The sequence below is a fragment of the Vigna umbellata genome, chromosome 5 (genome assembly GCF_029865625.1).
Source record: "Vigna umbellata cultivar VRB3 chromosome 5, Vumbellata_1.0, whole genome shotgun sequence".
NCBI classification, from domain to species: Eukaryota; Viridiplantae; Streptophyta; class Magnoliopsida; order Fabales; family Fabaceae; genus Vigna; species Vigna umbellata.
In genome coordinates this window covers 9,601,947-9,609,295 of record NC_142169.1, presented here as the reverse complement: position 1 = coordinate 9,609,295, position 7,349 = coordinate 9,601,947, and positions in this window count along the sequence as shown.

Sequence of the window (7,349 nt, the reverse complement as noted above, 5' to 3'; positions counted from 1 at the left end):
AAATGGTTTAGAAGTATAAATTAAGTAATATAATATAAAATGAATTTAAGATGGTTATATAAAAATATTTAATTGTAAAGTCGTAGAAGCTTGCTGACGTTGATGGTGAGAGTTTCTTCAATCGGGATCAATATGTAGGGGCCTGGTCGACATGATGATGCTAAGACTGTGTCTTTGTCTGGTTCCTTACGATTTCAGCGGGATGCCGCTCAGCCCCACGGTGGGTGCCAAGATGTTTTGGTAGGGATTTGTAGGACCGAGAAACGTACCTTTCCTGACGTGACTTTCCTATTTTCCAATGCCTGTGTCGCCTGCTCCATTCGGTTGTCACCTGCTCCGCTCGGTTGTATTCTTGACCAGGGGGAGGTACCTGCAAAAGGCACTCTGACGCTCAAGTTAGGAGCGGTTTAGTGAACTTTTTATCACAGTTGAGTATTTTAGTTCTAATCGAACGTATCTGGCTTTTGGCCTTGACCTTATATTTATAAGTCATCTCATGGATCGTAAACTAGCTTAAATCCTAAACTAGCACAGATCCAATAAAATAAAAACAAACTTACCTTCAGATTTGGTTAGTTACTCATAAACATCTTATCAATATCTTTAATCAGATATCTTTGATTACTTTATCGTCTGCTGGACTATTAGCCCAATAATAACTTAAACGTCAATTATGACCCAACGTTGTTGATGTAATGGATGGACTGAACAGTCCTGAGTGTTAACCGTTCGGTCCATACTATATACCATACAATTACTATTATTATTATTATTATTATTATTATTATTATTATTATTATTATTATTATTATTATTATTATCATATTACAGTAAAATGTCTATTTACTTTCTGTTGAGAAAAAAAGGTCTATTCACTTTGCAAAATAGTACACAACAAAAGAAAAAAAATCTATTAACTTATTGCTTTTAATTAAAGTTGAGAGGAATAGAAAAGAAAGAGAAAACGATGGCACGAAGAGCAAAGGAAGAGAAAAAAAGTGAGCCACGTTAGCATGAAGTTAACGCCATTACAAACAACTTAACGGATAGGACTTCATTCATACATTTTTTGAAAACTTTGGGATCCAATCTATGCACTTTTAAAACCGGGTATTAAACTGAAAAAAAAATTACTTGACATAGGGACCAAGTAAACTATTAAGCCAAAAATTTATTATTGTTCAAATCATTATATTTTGGTGTTTTTAAGGTTGTTTTTTGTTTTTCATTTATGTTTCTTTTTTCATGTCACATGAGAGAATAGTACCACTTGTTAATTTCAACTTCACATTTTAGTGTATTGTATTCAATTTAATTCTTAAATTTATTTTTTGAACTCAAACGAGTCTAATTATATTTAAAATTGAACAATATTGTCTTTGTCCAAAATAAAATTCTTTAATTTATTAAAGTTAATTGGCTAATAACATAACATACATAAAAATTAGTTGAATTTAATTTACTAACCAATAAAAGTAAATAAATTATAAAACTTGTTTTATTTTATGAAAAATTGTAAAAAGATTTAATAAGTAGGCAAATTAAGTTAAAAAATGTAAAATATATTATTTCAAATTTAATGTGATTACTATTTGTTTTTGTTAAAGAAATTAAATTTGTAAATAAGTTTACAAGAAAAATACATTTTTTAATTTTTCAAATATTAAAATTTAAAAAAATTACGTAACAACTTTACATTTATATTCTTTTTTTTCTTTAAAGGGTGATTTAGTTCTTTTAATCAATAATTAACTTAGTTACCAAATAATTAAAAAATAAAATTATTTTTAATATTTAGGTTGAATAATTTGATGTATAAATTTTAAAACATTATTTTAATATAAATATATAAATTATAATTGGACTTAATTACTAATTTCATCTAATTTTGAACATAAATAACATTGTCTGATTTTATACAAAATTGAAACTCAATGATGCAAAATTCAAAAACTAAAAAATATACTTAATTCAATAATAATATTAATTTTAATTGTATTTTATTTTATATTAATTTTAAATAATTATATTTTTATGTTATTTCAATTTTAATCATACAATTATGATTTTAAATTTTGATTCAATAAATTTTCTTTTTACATTTATCAAATCATTTATTATCTTTCAAGAGTTTTATTCAAATTTTTTACTTTAATATTTTTATCTCTAATAAAAGAAACAGTATACCCTACTTTTCTCGATCTTTATCTTCATGTCCATCCATTTATTTTCCATAAAATCAACCCTGTCTCCTTTACTCGTGTGACAAGGGCTGTCATGTCATGAAGTGGACCACCTATTGTCCTTTTCAATGCTCACTATAATAAATAAGTTATAATATTGCTTATAATAAAAATTAGTATTTAATTAATAAATGTTTGAATTATATATATAGAAAGAGAGTGGCAGAGAGAGTTAGAATATGTAAAATTTGATCAATTCAATGTAAAAATTATGTTGAAAAATCAGGTGAAAAAGATCAATATGTTTGATTTTATATTTTCTTAAACAATACGGTTGAGCGTTGAGAACCACTCAGAACAAAATTAATACCTTATATTATTAATTATTTATTCAATTGTTAATATTTATTAATCCACTTAAAAAAATCAGACAAAATAGGGTTAAATATATTTTTAGTTCCTAAACTATTAAAGGAATTTAGTTTTAATCCTTCTTTCATACCAAGTTATATTTTGGTCCTATTTTATAAGAAAATCTTAATTTTTCGTCTTCTAAAACTAACGGCGTTAAAAATCAGTTGAGATGACTAAAAGTGGTGTGTCATATTATTTTTTTTTCTGACATTCTCCCTCCATTTTCTCACTCCTACTAACTTTGACGAGTCTTCTCCTGACTCAGTCCAATTGGACGTTGATTTTCATTTGACGAAAAAAGAAAATGACCTCAGCACGAGAATGGAACATTTGACAAACAGAATCAGGAGAAAACTCGTTAAAGCGAGTAGAAGTTAAAAAATGGAGGGAGAATGTGAGAGAAAAAAAATAATATAACACACCGTTAACCACTTTAACTGATTTTTAACATCGTTGACTTAAAAAACGAAAATTAAAATTTTCTTGAAGAGAAAAACTAAAATATAACTTAATTTAAAAGAAGAAAAAAATAAATTATAGTTAGAAATAAAAATAAATTCTGATGATAAGTTAGAAATAAAAACATATTTAAGTCGACAAAATGTGTCAGTCTATCTTTATCAGCTTTTTTTGAGTGGATACGTCCTCCTCCGGTAATGTCCTTTCAGTTATAAAAATGTTAGTTAAATATCTATATTAAATACAAGTTCAATAATTTAGCATGGATATAATAAATGATAATTTTTTTTATATTGAAAAAATTGCAAGCTGAACTTTATATTACGTATTTTTTTTCAAAAGACTGTCAAACTGAAAAATAAAAATTAATATTACGTTGAGAGATTAATTTTAATAATTATAAGTAAAAGATAATTTTAGTAATAGTTTACAAATATTCCAATCATCATACTTATACTCCATTTGTGATGACGACAGGTCCGTGAGTGTAGAGCTTCTCAGAGGAAGAAAAATCTAGAAAATAAATATGAATATTTGATGATAATAACAAAATTATAGAAGAAGCATAAGATTAATGAATTTAATAAAAAGTTTTAAGAGAATAATAGATTTATGATTTTTTATGAGATCTTTAATTTTTCAAAGAAAACAAAAAAATTATAGAAGAATATTTACTGTGAGCGTTTCACCAATTTTTGTCGGTAATTAATTACCTTAAAATCGAAATTTATTTGTGGATAATTTATAAACTATTTTAATCTTATCGCCAAATACAGTACGCACCGCTGGCAGGTCCATTTTTTCTTCTTCATCAGATTCAGGCACGTGGTTCTGTCGGTTCTTTTTTTCGCAGAAGTACACAAGACAGACATTTACCATTTTAACAACGAGTATCTTATATATTTTATTAAATAATTTTCTTATATTAAAATTTTGAGAGAAAATATATTACAAAAATAAAATAATAAATTTATGATTTTTTTTATGTTTACTTTCTCAATTTTACAAGCCCAAATTTACACTATATTTCTAATATATCGAGAACGGAAGGATCTTTAAAAGTATTTTTAAATGTTAAAATTGTAAAAAACTTTAAATATATTAAATATATTAAATTTTAAAAAAAATATTTTTATTGAGAAAATAAAGCTCTGCTACCGTATAAAACGTGAGTAATGACGTGGAATTGGTGCATGGGGTGGGTGGTGCATAATTTGTTTTGTTTGGTCTCATCAATCTATCTTTTCTATCTGTTGTGGGGCTGCTGTTTCTGGGAAGTTTCGAGAGAATTTTACGTGAGTCTGACGTGGTATTTTCTTTTCCTTTTCTTTTTCACACATGCTATTGTAATTATTATGAAAACTAGATTATAACTGGAGTATTTAGATTGATTATTAAATAATTGATGTAATAAAAATTGTGAATTACATTTTGTTTCGGTAATAGTTGTGTGAGAATACGTCGTCCTTCTTTATTATGTTCCGATCGGTTAACTTTTTAACTAATCTTTCTCAATTGGTGGTTGATATGCAAAAAAATACTTCAATACTCAAGTCAAATATGTTTCATAAAAAAATTTATATTTTATTAAGATAAAAAAAGATGATTGTACCTAACATCATTTGTATTATTTATAGGGTTTGTCAAGTCCATTGATTAGTTATGGATACAATATAATTTTAGAGAATCAAACTCAATAATTAATAATTAATACCGTATATTTGTAGAAGGTAAGTATATTTTATATAGTACATATTTCTTTCCTCAATTTAATAGATGTAAAATAACTTTTTAATATATCGTTATTTTGAAATATAACCTTTTTCTTCATAAAATTTGATAGCAATTTTTTATTTTAATTATATATTTTTAAAAATTATTTGTGTTATTAAATTTTTATTTTATAAATTATTTTGACTAATATAAGATCTATTTTAACATGTCTGAATTTTGTTATTATTTTAATTTATGAGATAACTTATTTTCTTATTAGAATAAATCAATATTAGTAAAAGATACTCTTTTTACGTAAAATTGTATCTTAAACTTCATTATTATTATTTTGATAATATTGTAAGATCTAGAAAATAGTTAAAAGTGATAATGGTCTTAAAATAAAAAATATTTACTTATTTTATTATTAAATTAAATTATAAACAAAAGTTTTTATTATTTGATTTTTATTTTATAAGGGTCATTATTTTCTAAAAACATTTTTTTAACATTTTTTGTTTTCTCTTTCTAGATCTACGACTTTATCTTTTTTCTTTGAAGATAGAAAACAGTACGGATTCTTGATACAGAAGAATAGAGCCTATAGATATTTTATAATCATTTTGAACAAACATACATAGAAATAAAATAAGATAAAGAGTAAGATAGAGAAGAAAACCAGAAAGATTTATACTAATATACCTCCACATGATATTACGTTCAATTTCTTAAATAATCTGTTTTAGAAATCACTTATCAACAAGACGAAAATCATTCTTTCCAGATTACAATAAATATCAACCTCTCTATGTATTACGAGTTTAACCATCTCTAAAAGGCACCAGTTAAACCTTTCAAAATTATTACAACGAGTTTAATATTCTTTATCAATCTCACCCGAAATCAAGAATTCATAATTACTATAAGGCTTATCTAATGATATTGTCTAGTGTGTAATGCTAACAAAAAATACTACTTTTATCAGTTAATATCAATTAAAAATAAAGGAAATAATACTTACTTACAAAAAAAAAAAAAACCTTATTTAATGTTAATCAAAATAATTATTATTAACATTATATAAATATAAGTGTGATGAGCATTACAAAAAGGATTTACTAATTGCATCACTTTTAAAAGTATTGCAACTAAAAAAAAGGAACAACTTTATTCAATATTGACATATCTAAAATTTAATAAACTTATATTAATTTATTTAAATAAAATATTTTAAAAAAAAGTTGGAAATTATTGTATTTTAATTTCTTAAAAGCTATGAAATTTATCTTGGAACTACATATTTAAAAGTTAAGTGTACGTTTCAAATAACAGGGTTCCTCGATCATTATTTGTTCATAATCATGTATGAAAATAATTTCTATAAGCAGAAACATATCTACAAACACAAAATTTAATTTAAATAAAAATGTCATAAAGTTAACGGGGTTCGGACCTCTAGGTCTACTTCTATATATACTTAACAAAATTGCATGTAATTTTTCTTTAAGAATTGCAAACCTTCATATAATTCTTTTGATAAAAACTGCAAACTTATACATATAATTATTTTTTTTGAAACATTGTAAACCTTTTAATTCCTTATTATACAAATGTTTTAAAATTGGACATCTTCTAATGACAAATAACTATTTACATCTCCTATTCTTCTCCTATTCTTCTCCCATTCACCGAATAGATTTAATTAATTATAATAACAGATTAATTATATTATTCAAGTTTATAATAGTTTCTTCTTTTTTTCATATTAGTAATGAAAACTGACATGTTGTATCGGTCCCATCTAACAAGTGATCAATATATTTCTTTGTTAAGGAATTTGTGCAACACTCGATGATTGCATTCAATAATTCAATTAAACCATAAAGTTCACAAAAACACAATAAAAATTCTTTTTGTATTTTTATCAAACAATTAGTGTGTAACAAGAAATTTAACATAGATTATTTATAATTGTTAAAGATTAGATTTCATTCACTTCATTCTCATGCATTCACAAATATATCAATTAAGTATGTGAAATCATGAATTAATGTCAAAATATAAGATTACTAATAAACCAAGCTCTTTTCCTAAATACAAGCCATTCAATTTTAACTCTAGATTCTAAAGATATATCAATATCTGAAGAATCACAAATAAAGCATGTGAACATCCACCTCAAGCATTAAACATGAAAATCAAATAGGAACATGAGTTAATATATATATATATATATATATATATATATATATATATATATATATATATATATATATAATTTAGTGCATGTTATATATATCATAACAACTTTTTTAAATAGATACATAGGGATTACATAGTCTAAGGTCATACATTTTAATAACAAAAAATTAAAAAGTTCTTGTTTATGATGTTTAAAAGGCATGTAACAACAGAAGTCGTAAATGTAAAGTCAGAGATATTGTCATAAACACTAACAAAAAGGACATAAAAAGAATTCAACTTACAATTATACTTTTCAAGGCATCTGTAAATAGAAGCAAAGTCATTCAAAATGAGCAATGCACTACATACGACTTAAATGGTATTTACATGTAATAG